Source organism: Ursus americanus, chromosome 3, assembly GCF_024610735.1.
Source record: "Ursus americanus isolate L20-20 chromosome 3, mUrsAme1.1.p, whole genome shotgun sequence".
Taxonomy (NCBI): domain Eukaryota; kingdom Metazoa; phylum Chordata; class Mammalia; order Carnivora; family Ursidae; genus Ursus; species Ursus americanus.
The window spans coordinates 10,037,187-10,049,239 of record NC_142129.1 but is presented as its reverse complement, the minus strand read 5'-3'; positions in this window follow the sequence as shown (position 1 = coordinate 10,049,239).

Sequence of the window (12,053 nt, the reverse complement as noted above, 5' to 3'; positions counted from 1 at the left end):
GTGAAATCTTGCCATTTGCAATGACGTGGATAGAGCTAGAGAGTATTATGCTAAGCGAAATAAGTCAGAGAAAGACAAATGCCATATTATTTCACAGATGTGGAATTTAAAAAAGAAAAATGAGCAAAGGGGAAAAAAAAAAAAAAGAGAGGGAGCCAAACCAAGAAACAGACTCCAAACTATAGAGAACAAACTGATGATTACCAGAGGGGAGGTGAATGGGGGAGGGTATGGAAGTGCTGAATCACTGCATTGTACACATGAAACTAATATTACACTCTATTTTAACTAACTGGAATTTAATAAAAACTTTAAAAAAGAAGAGAAGAAAATGAGTAGGTAATCGCAATATTGTTAAACTAATCTCAATTACGTAAATGTTTCCAAATGAGTATCCATTTCAATTCTCTCCAGATGTGTATATGATAGAATTTGTTTTCCGTTTAAACAACACTTCGTGTGAGTGACTTTTGCTTTTTGACAAATGGGAAGGTTTGTAATCCATCACTGTGGTTAGGATTTGAAATTTCTGCTTAATAAAGTTAAGTACATTATCATATGGCCATTAAGCAATTGGATCCCTTTTCTTGGTGGAATAGATGGTAGCTTATTAATTGACTGTCTCTTTCATTACACCTATTATCTGCCTCGTAACATAATACTAATCAAGGAAGCACTACATAAATAATATCACCCAAATGTCCACTCCAGAACTACCCTCATGAAAATTCAATTTGGCAAAATCGGTGCCTTCACATGTACCCTCCAAGATGATGGAGGCTGGGGACAGAGGGTTAGTGGCAGATAGGGGAGAAGTTGTTTGGTACTAGGTATATTTTGAAATAGTGGAGACAAGATGTGCTTAAGAAATTGAATATGTGATGTGAAGGCAAGCAGAATTTGTGATAAGTCCAAGATTTTGGACTTTGGACTGGGTGGCTAGAAGAATATAGTTGCTGAGATGGAGCCTATAGGTCACTGAAATGGAGAGGAATAAGTGGCAGGTAGGGAGTGGGAGTGGAAGATGAGGAGTTCAGTTTTACAGATGTTAAGTTTGAGATGCCTATTAAACAATGTGATAGGGAAATTTGGATATAGGGGACAGGAAATTAGGGGACGGGAAGGATATCAGCGGAGAAATAAATTTGAGAGTCCTTGGTGAATGGACATAAAAATACATTGAACCTGCTTTATGAATAAATGTTTAGAATATTGTCTGAATTATTTTAGTGCATGCTCGCATATAGTAAGTAATTTCTTTAGGTTCTGGAGTTTTTATGAAGTGCTAGGACATGATTAACTTTGGTTATTATGGAGAGCATTTTAAGAGCATCTCTGGACAACAAGGCCAGACTTAAGGATTACAAAGAAAGAGGCATAACCTATTCCTAGTGATATTATTATAGTGGAAAAAAGAAAATACTATTTGGAACAGTTACATATTTTTGATAATGCTTTAACAATGGTGGACTGTTATGGAATGCTCAGTATAACACAGAAAAGCTATTTGCTTATATATAAAAACAGCATTTCTTTTAGAATGCTTTGACTATTAATATTTTGTGATCAAAAGCAATCTGAAATTTTAGAGATTTATGAAGATTCTGTTACTTTAATTGAATTTAAAATGTCAATTGTATTCAATTAAGTTGAAATAGCAAAATTTATTTGGAAACACTAGGCATTGGGCAGAAAAATTAATATTTACCAACTTAAAATACTGAAAATAGAAGACACCTAACTGGATAGCCTATTAAAGCATTTTTAAAAATGTGTTTTGTAATGGCTCATACACTGGGAATTTTTATAAGAATTTGATAAGTACCTGTGAAATACTGTAAGAGGAAGTTATAAATAAGAATGGCACTGAGTACAGCCAAAGGAAGTGGGGCAGATTGAGCCCTGATAATACTTCATCTACTCTGTGATTGGTAATCCAAGGGATTCTGAATATTACTTCTCTGTCTCAATAGTTGATAAAATAGGTTGTTACAGTTCCGGTTAGTCTCCTACTTTCCAGAGCACATCTCTGAAGATGTGCATGAAAATCCACTTGTCATTTTCTCTTGCCGAAGAACAGCTGTTTATTTTATTTGCCACAATTTTTTTTTCTATAGGTAACATTAGAAAAGAGTAAAGCTGAGGCTTCATGTGTTAATTGGGTTTATAGAACTTGGAAAAGACAATAACCTATTTCTTAGTAATAATCTTAAAGCACAACAAACACAGTTATACATAAAAAATAACAGCTACTCATTACCACTAGTGTCTAGCTATGACATCTATTTGAAATTCAGATCCTTGTGAACACGTGTTTATGCACTTCTAAACATAGAGCAATCTACTAAGTGTTCAGAGAAATAAAGAAGTTGACTTTATGGTTTTCACAAAGGATTTGTAGTCTTTATGAGCCAGTAGGAAGATATTGACTATCATGAGTGTGATTAGGCAATTAAAAAAGTAGTTTCTAAAATCTGAAGAAGGTTTGTGTATCATTGGAAATTGCTCACGTAGAATGAATAATGACTTAATAGATGGGGTAAAAAGTGCTGAGGAAAATCCACATGGGGAGAAGCATACACAAAAGTATGTGCATTAAATTGAATGTGGAGCAACAAATAAACCAATTTGTTTGAAATGTAGTGTCATGTAAGAACACAGTAGTAAGTAAGGATAAATGTAGGACTTCATTGTGATAGGCCTTGATTGCCAGCTTATTTGGATCTTACACTGTATGTATTGAGGAACCACTGAAGCTTGTTGGACAAGAATGAAGGCCTTTAAAGTAGTTCTAGGAAGTTTTATCTAGTACAAACTACAGTCAGTGAGGTGAAAGGTGAAATGAAAGAGGTGAAATACTCCCAGCAGAAAGGCTTATGGGGAAATGAGGCCAACATTCAACTTGAATGGTGATGAAAATGCAGCTAGAGCAACCAAACAAAAAGCAGATTTTATATTGATCAGTGAGTGCTTGAATTTGGAGGGAGGGATATCAGAGGTGAACCCTAGAATATGATCTGGAGCAAAATGTCAATCTGACTACAAGAAACAGGCATTCACAAACCACAAAACAACTGGTAATGGAGGTCTGTCCCAGGCATACATGGAAACGATACTCTCTTGTCCTGTTTATCTGAGTCCATGTGCTGCTAGGATTGTGATGTATTGTGAACTTTATGGAAAACCAAAATGATTATACCTCATTTTCTGGAATACCGATTAAATTCTCTTGGTTTAGCCAGATTTAGCAGAAATTAAAGAAAGTTTATTTTCAGTGTCTCTCATTTATGCTTACCTTTAACAAGCCCTGCATCTAATTTCATGAGCCTACACCCTTCCCACAAGGATATTATCAATATTTGTGCTCACTCTCACAAATTCAATTTTTCCCTCTCTGTTGACTTCTTAATAAAGCATTTTAGGATGCCAACATATTCCTTGCATGTCAAAAAGTTACCTCTGTTATCTGTTCTACTAGCTACTTCCTTACCTTCTATCTCTCTGACTCTACTAAATCCTTTGTGATGCTCACATCAGGGACCTAAAGGAAAGATGGATAGTTGTCACCTAAGTTTCTGCACCTCCTGCTTCTGAACTCCCATCAATTGCATTCAGGCTTAAGTCACTAGCACTCCCGTGGGACCACACCATCTAGTGCCGTTGTTGACCTTACCATGTACCAGCTCTATTGGATTCTTTCCCTGGCTCACTTTCTTTTAAGATCTACATTGTTTGATAGTACTGACCATTTATTTTTCCCCTAAGAACTACTTACTCCTTTGGATTTTATGGATTGATTACAATAGGTTTCCTTTCTACTCTGACAGCTGTTGCTTGACAATATTTTTGTAGGTCATTCATGCTCAGCCTACTCTTAGAAGTCACGGTCTTCAAAATTCTCTTTTCATTTAAACTTTTTCCTTATTCTCCATATGTGTTCAGCCTGGTGATCAGACTCAATACCACAGCATTTTATTATAAAAATCTAAAAAGCTGTCCTTGCCACTTGTTTTTTTGTATTGACTGCACTTGAGATTGGCCTTTCTTGTCCTTCATCCCAAATCTAGTTATGTCCAATTGAACACTAAGTTTATTGATCTGTTTCTAAAATATTTTACTTGTGGTTTTCCTCTGCTTTTCTACACCACACCCTCATTCTCTTCATTGTAAAATAGCTTCATTTCAGGTATCAGTGCCTTTGGTGATTTATCCTTTCTATCATCTATGTTGTGGCCATCTTTTTATTTTTTATTTATTTTTTATTTTTTTTAAAGATTTTATTTATTTATTTGACAGAGAGACAGCCAGAGAGAGAGGGAACACAAGCAGGGGGAGTGGGAGAGGAAGAAGCAGGCTCCCAGCGGAGGAGCCTGACGTGGGGCTCGATCCCAGAACGCTGGGATCACGCCCTGAGCTGAAGGCAGACGCTTAACCGCTGTGCCACCCAGGCGCCCGATGTGGCCATCTTTTTAAAATGTAAATATGGTTACTTTATCCGTGTGCTTAAAAGCTTTTATATGTGTCCATATCAGTTACGGAACATGTCTTTAGTATGACCCAGAAGTTTATACCCTTCACAGTTTGGCCCTAACCTAAATTCTAGGACATATTTGTGTGTGTTTCCATCAACACACATAATCATTAATACAATTTTGTTGGTGTTAGGAACTCATTCAGGATAGATTCACAGAATCATAGAAGTTTATAGTGATAGAACATTCAAATACAACCCAGATGAAAAGACTAATGCTCAGAAATGTAACTTGAGTTGTCTAGTGTATAGAATTTGTTATTGACAGGAGAGGAACACAAACCTTAGTCTATCTCCTTAGGAGCTATTAGTCTCTCTTACTTGGCAGGGCAAATATATCCTATTAGTCTATGGAACTATGGCATCACCGAGTAGGTACAGGTATTCTAGGGAACAGAAACACAAATTTATGTTGTTATATTGATCCACTTGTTGCTGCTTGGCAATTGCCAAATCTGTTTTGTATGCTTAGCCTCCATCCAGATCCCATCTGGGAATATCTGTAGTTAAAAATTCTCATGGGCAGCAGCTTCTTTTTCTTTTTTTTTTTTTTTTGACTTTTAATGGAAAATGAGGTGTTTATGATTGAAATTTCATAGTAAATTGAATATTGACCAATGTCAATATTTTAAGTAAAGTCTAGTAAATAGAGAAATTCATGCTAATTATAAATGTTTTAATATTAAAACAGGTAAGAGTAAGGAGTTCTATCTTTTCTAGACAGAACTATTGTTTTTTCCTTCTTACCGTTCTCTTCCAGCAAAGGACATAATCTCTTCAAGACAGAATCACCATAAATGTTTATATATTTTCCAAATGTGTTTACTTTTGTTCCCTTGTTTACTTCCCTGGTTGTGTTAACGTGGAAAACCAAACATGTTAAGGCCTTTGGACATAAGGACCATTAGATACTTGACTTCATCATCCTTTGATTGAAGGAAGCATAGCTTAAAGATTTTCTTAAAACTTTGAGATTGCTTTCTTTTTTTAAATCGAATTTGGGCAGAGCCATCTCCTTATTTCCTTGGCTTGCTGAATGGCATATGGCCAATACAATTTCCTAGTCTTATTCAAAGGATTGTAATCCATTTTCAAAGTTACCTGTGGTTAATAGGTTTGCAGAGACATATCCAGTCATCAGAAATAAGTCATTCATTCAAAAGACTTTTCAAATATAGTTCTAGTGGACCCCATAGTGACTTTCTAAGCATCTCACAAAAAATAATTTATCTTTCATCTCTCCTACTCTCCTACCCTATTAAATCCTTTCTGATTTGTGCATCGGGGACCTCAAGGAAAGATCAACAGTTGCCACCTCAATTTGTGCATCTTCTGCTTCTGAACTTCCATTAGTTGCTTTTAGGTTTAAGTCACTACACTCCAGTGGGCCCACACCAACCAGTGCCATTGGTGATCTTACTAATGCCACTGGATTCTTTGCAGGGCTGACTTTGTTTTAAGAGAAATACCCCCCCCCCCCAATTGTTTATCTGGATAGATATTAGAGTCATTGTTCTTCAGATACTGGAATGTACCATGAGATTTGGTTAACAAAGCATTGGGAGTTAAAGAGTTTGTCATTCTTTTGAGTCAGTTAATAACTGATCAGGCATAGACTCAGTGTGCCATTTTCCTTGCATGGATTATGCATTTTGGAACTCTTTGCTCTTTAATTTAGCATTCTAAATTAACTCATATTATAGTCATTATCGAGGAAGATGACCACCTGCCACCCCCATATGTTTGCTTTAATTACAAATATTTCCATTTGAAAGTCACAAAACTCTACCCAATCCTTTATTCTATATAAGTTCAAACAAGGAGGACCAATATTTCATGAAAAAATATCTTATTATAAGGGTCTTCACATCAAAAAAAAAAAAAAAAGAAAAAAAGATGACCTATGAAAAAAGTACTGTCAGAAACCCAGCAGATGGCTCATAGTAAGAGATTTGTTTATCCAGTTACATGAAGCTTCAAAAATCTCTGACAACTAACGCATATATATATATATATTTTTTTTTTTTTGGTTGCTGATCATCACAGTAGTTCTAATGTAGAATTTCATTTCTGTTAGCTTGGTTTGGGGTGATTCCTCCCCTCCCTTCCTTCTTGCTTTGCATGTTTTATCAAGCAACAAATAGCCTTAAATAAAAGTTAGCTTTACACAAATCTTCTAAGTAAAAATTTATGCTTAGCATTTGACTTTCTGGTTCCTTATCAACTATCGTTTGCCTTCTGGTCTATTCTAGACCAAGCATTTATTATGCTCCTTTTATAGTTGCTGTGGATATGGAGCATATTGGAACATGTCTTTTCATTAATGACATCCCAGGGTAGGGCTGGGACAGACTGGTCAACATGTCATAAGTGTACAAATAAGCTATATGGTTATCACTAGTGTGAAGCATCTCCCCACCTGGAAATATCAGGAAATTATTTTTGGCATTGATAGTGTATCGGCTAAGACTTGTAGGATCCTTAAGAATTTCCTAGGAAGGGCTGTCCTGGTGGAGATGGGAGAATGAACAACTGTGAATTTCCTGAAGCTGACCCTTCCCTGGCTAACTTATCTCTGCCCCATTTTATGGGAAATTGTTTTTCTCAACCTAAATCTTAGCTAAGAAGCTTTTCTTAATCTGCCTCAAGTGTATTTTTATATACACTTTCTTTGAAAACTAAAAGGCATCTTATACAAGAAAAATGGTTTCAGGGGTTGTAGGAAACAACATTTTAGAAAACTTATTAAAGGCTAAGCATTTTACTTATGCTATTTCATATAAACCTTTCCACACTACTGTTATGGATATTTTCACAGGTGAGTAAACTGAGACGTAGGTCAAGTATTACACATGAAGTAAGAGATTATGTCACAGTGTGAAATTAAATCTTTATTATCTGCTTTCCTATAACGGAAGAACATACTAGTGCATGACCTCTGACTCTGTTTTTTTGTTCTTTTCATTCTTATTAAAATTCATCTGAACCTCTCAATTCCCATTTTTATGTATGCTATTCTCCCATCTCTGTCACTGAAATTGCTCCCAATACCTCAAGGCTCTGATCAAAAGCATTTTCTCTATGAAATCTTTTCTGATTACTTATTACAAAATGTGAGTTTCTAAACAAATTTTCCCTCTTTTGCCTAATAACAATGATCAGGGCCCTGATTAAATGAATACTTTTGTGAATTCTAATCCCACAAATCAAAAACTTAGAAATTTAATTGTTATCTCATTTCAATCGGTGCCTTTTACGCACCACAAATCCATAGCATTGCCTCCTTCATGGAAGTAGAGAAGTCCAACTTGTATATACAGCTGGATGGACCTGGCTCCCTTATGATAACACTTTGCAGCAAGTCTCTGTAAAAGCATCCCATTCTCTTAGGAACAATCGTAGTTGTTGTTTCTAACATTAAGGTAGCCTCCACTGCTTCTTATTTAAATTTGACAATCAGTTCTTTGTCCTACTCTCTCAACTTCGGAAAAATGGCCCTACTTGTACTAATAAGTATATCCTGCTATAGCTGAACTTCTGCTTGACTGAATGTGCTTCCATACTCCAACTCAAAAGGAGTTGAGAACTGCAAAATTTCCATTGCTCATCACCTCATCTAAATAACTTCTTAACTAACCCATCCTTGGCTACTTGCCATGTATCAGTGTATCTTAGTTACGTATTACATCAACCATAGTTCAATGGCAGGAAATAGAAACCTCTTTATTTTAAGCAGAAATGGATATGAGAGTCTGCCCCTGAAATTACTGTTACAGCTATAATGCAGGATCTGCTACTGCTCCATCACACCCTTGTTATATTGACTGGATGCTTAGCAAGGACAAAATTTTTTATGGTGGCATGTTGGTTTGCAGTTGTCATAGGAATACAGCATGGTTTTAGCTTTGCCATTTTGCGAGGGTGAGATAATTGCAAAACTTCCACTTCGATCTTTCTACAGACCCATAGATCAGGGTCCTGATATTGGTGATAATCTATTTGCCCAAGTAGGTCTTTTTATAATTAAACTTGCAGGAACTAGGAAACTATGCAGAATAAGTTTGTGGACCCACTGAAACAACTGTGAGGTAATTCTTATTTACCTTGCAATAAACTACATCTGAGACACAAGACTTACATGGAGGGAATTCACATATAAATTATGTCCTTTTATTATCCCACACTAAGCTGAGGACCCCTTTCACTTTCTTCTCTATTTTTTGTTCAGTAACTGTTCATTGAGATGTAATTGACATTAGTTTCAGATGTACAACACAATGATACTATATATGTATATATTGCAAAATGACCACAATAAGTCTAATCGATAGCCATCACAATGCACAGTTAAAAATCTTTCTCTGGTAACTTTTAAGATTTACTCTTAGCAACTCTCAAGTATACAATACTGTGTTAATTATAGTCACCATACTGTACTTTACATTCCCAGGATTTATTTATAACTGGAAATTTGTACATTTTGACAAGCTTCACCCATTTCACAGCCCCCCGCCCCCCGCCGAATCTCTGTCAACCACCAATCTGTTCTCTGTATCTATGAGTTTGTTTTTAAATTCTATGTATAAATGTTATAATAAAGTATTTATCTTTCTTTGTCTGACTTATTTCACTTAGCATAATGCCTTCAAGTTCCATCCATGCTGTTGCAAATGACAGGATTTCCTTCTTTTTTATGGCTGAATAAGAATCTAGTGTGTACGTCTATATGTATGTATGTAATATATACATATATACACACACACCACTTTTCCTTTTCTTTCCCAGTTTTATTGAAATCTAATTGACATTGTATGAGTTTAAGGTGAACAGCATCATAATTTGACTTACGTATATTGTGAAATGTTTAACAAAGTTTGGTTAATATCCATTGTCTCATATAGATACTAAAAAAAAAAAAAGAAAAGAAAAGAATAAGAGTCTTTTTCTTCTTATGATGAGACTTCTATAAACTGCTCTCCTAACAAATGTCAACTGTATCAGATAGCAGTGTTGAATATAGTCATTGTGTCCTACGTTACATTCCTATTACTTATTTATCTTGTAACTGCAAGTTTGTACCTTTGACCACCTTCCTCCAATTCCCCCACCCTCCATTTCTGGTAACCACAAATCTGATCACAGTTTTTGTGAGTTTGGTTATACTTTTTATCCGTGTATAAGGGACTTCATACAGCATTTGTGTTTCTGTGTCTGACTTATTTCACTTAGCAAAAAAAATACCACAAAATTCCATTCATGTCATTGCAAATGGCAGAATTTTCTTTTTTGTGCTCAATAATACTCAACTTTTCAGTTCTCGTAACTTCTTTATCCATTCATCAGTGGACACTTAAGTTGTTTCTATATCTTAGCTAGTGTAAATAATGCTACTACGAACATGGGGGTGAAGATATCTCTTTGACAGTGTTTTTGATTCCTTCAGATAGAGTCCCTAAAGTGGAGTTGTTGGTTCATATGGTTCTATTTTGAAATTTTTGAGAAACCTCCATCCTGTTTTCTGTAGTGGCTGTACAAATTTGAAATCTCACCAACAGTGTACAGGAATCTCTTTTCTCCATGTTCTTACCAGCATTTATTATCTCTTCTCTTTTTGATGACAGCTATTCTAACAGGCATAAGGTGCTATCCTGTTGTGGTTTTCATTTGCATTTCCCCTTTGAGCATTTTTCATGTATCTGTTGACTATTTATATATCTTCTTTAGGAAAATGTCCAGTCAGGTCCATTGCCCACTTTTAAATTTTTTAATTTTGTAAAAAATGCCATTGGAATCTTGATAGGGATTACATTGAATTTATTTGGACATTTTCACAATAATATCCATGAACATGGGATATTTTTTCATCTATTTGAGTGTTCTTTGAAGTCTTTCATAAATGTCTTGTAGTTTTCAAAGCAGAGGTCTTTCACCTCCTTGGTTAAATTTATTTCTAAGTATTGTATTGTTTTTGATGCTATAGTAAATGGGATCATTTTCTTTGCTTTTTTTTTCAGACAATTCACTGTTCTTTTATTAAAATTTTAGTGAATTGTGTGTAGGAATTTTGTATCCTGCAATTTTATTGAATTTAATTATATCTGATAGATTTTTGGTGAGGTCTTTAGGAATTTCTACATATAAAATCATATCATCTGCAAATAAAGACATTTTCACTTTTTCCTTTTAGATTCTGATGCCTTTTCTTTCTTTCATTTAAATTTTTAAAAATATTTTTTTGCCTGATTGCTTTGGCTAGGGCTTCCAATATGATGTTGAATAGGAATGGTGAGAACAGTTACCCTTGTCTTGTTTCTGATCTTAAGGAAAAGCTTTCAGCATTGAATATGGTATTAGTTGTGGGCTTATCATATATGGCCTTTGTTATGTTGAAGTACCTTTCTTCTAATTTGTTAAGAGTCATTATCATGAATGGATACTGAATTTTGTTGAATGCTTTTTCTGTGTCTATTGAAATAATCCTATGATTTTTTCTTATATTCTTTTAATCTAATAACACATTTTTTGATTTGTATGTTGAACCATGTTTGCATCCCAGTGATAAATCCCACTTGGTCATGGTGAACAATTCTTTTAATGTGCTGCTGAATTCAGTTTGCTAGTACTTATTGAGAATTTCTGCCCTTGTATTCATCGGGAATATCAACCTATAGTTTTCTTGTAGTGTACTTTTCTGGCTTTGGTATCAGGGTAATGCCATTCTCATAAAATGAGTTTTAGAGTATCTTCTCTTCTGTAATTTTTGGGAAAAGTTTGAGAAGAATTGGTATTAATTCTTTAATTCTTTAAATTCACCAGTGAATCTACTTGAGCTTGTCTTCAATGGGATAATTTTTATTACTGAATCAATCTTTTTACTAGTAATCGGTCTATTCAGATTTTCTGTTTCTTCCTGATTCGGTGTTGTTAGGTTCTATGTTTCTCAAAGTTTTTCCATCTGTTCTAGATTTTCCAGTAATTTTTGGCAACAGTTGTTCATATTAGCCTCTTAAGGAGGTGAAAGATCTGTCTGGATGGTCTATCCATCATTAAGAATGAAATAGTAAAGTCCTCAACTATTATTATATTGCTATTTTTTTTTTAGTTCTTTTAATTTTTGCTTCATATATTTAGGTGTCTGATGTTGGGCACATAAATATTTACCATTGTTCTATCTTCTTGGTTTATCGATCCCTTTATCATTAATTGTTTTCAGGCACTTGTGTAGATCCATTGTTCCTCATTTTCTTTATCCTGCTGTCTATTTTTGTGTTTGATCTCTTTTGGTATCAGTATGCTTTGACTTCTTCATCATGTTCTTTTGTATATTTACTACAGGTTCTCCCCTTATGATTACCGTGAGGTTTACATAAAATATCTTAAAATGATAACACCCTATTTTAAACTCATAACAACTTAACTTGCATCACATTCTTAAACTACATTTTTTACTTCTCCTCAACTTCAAATACTTCATATTTGAGGTTATTGATGTTACAGTTTACATGTTTTTTATACTTGTATC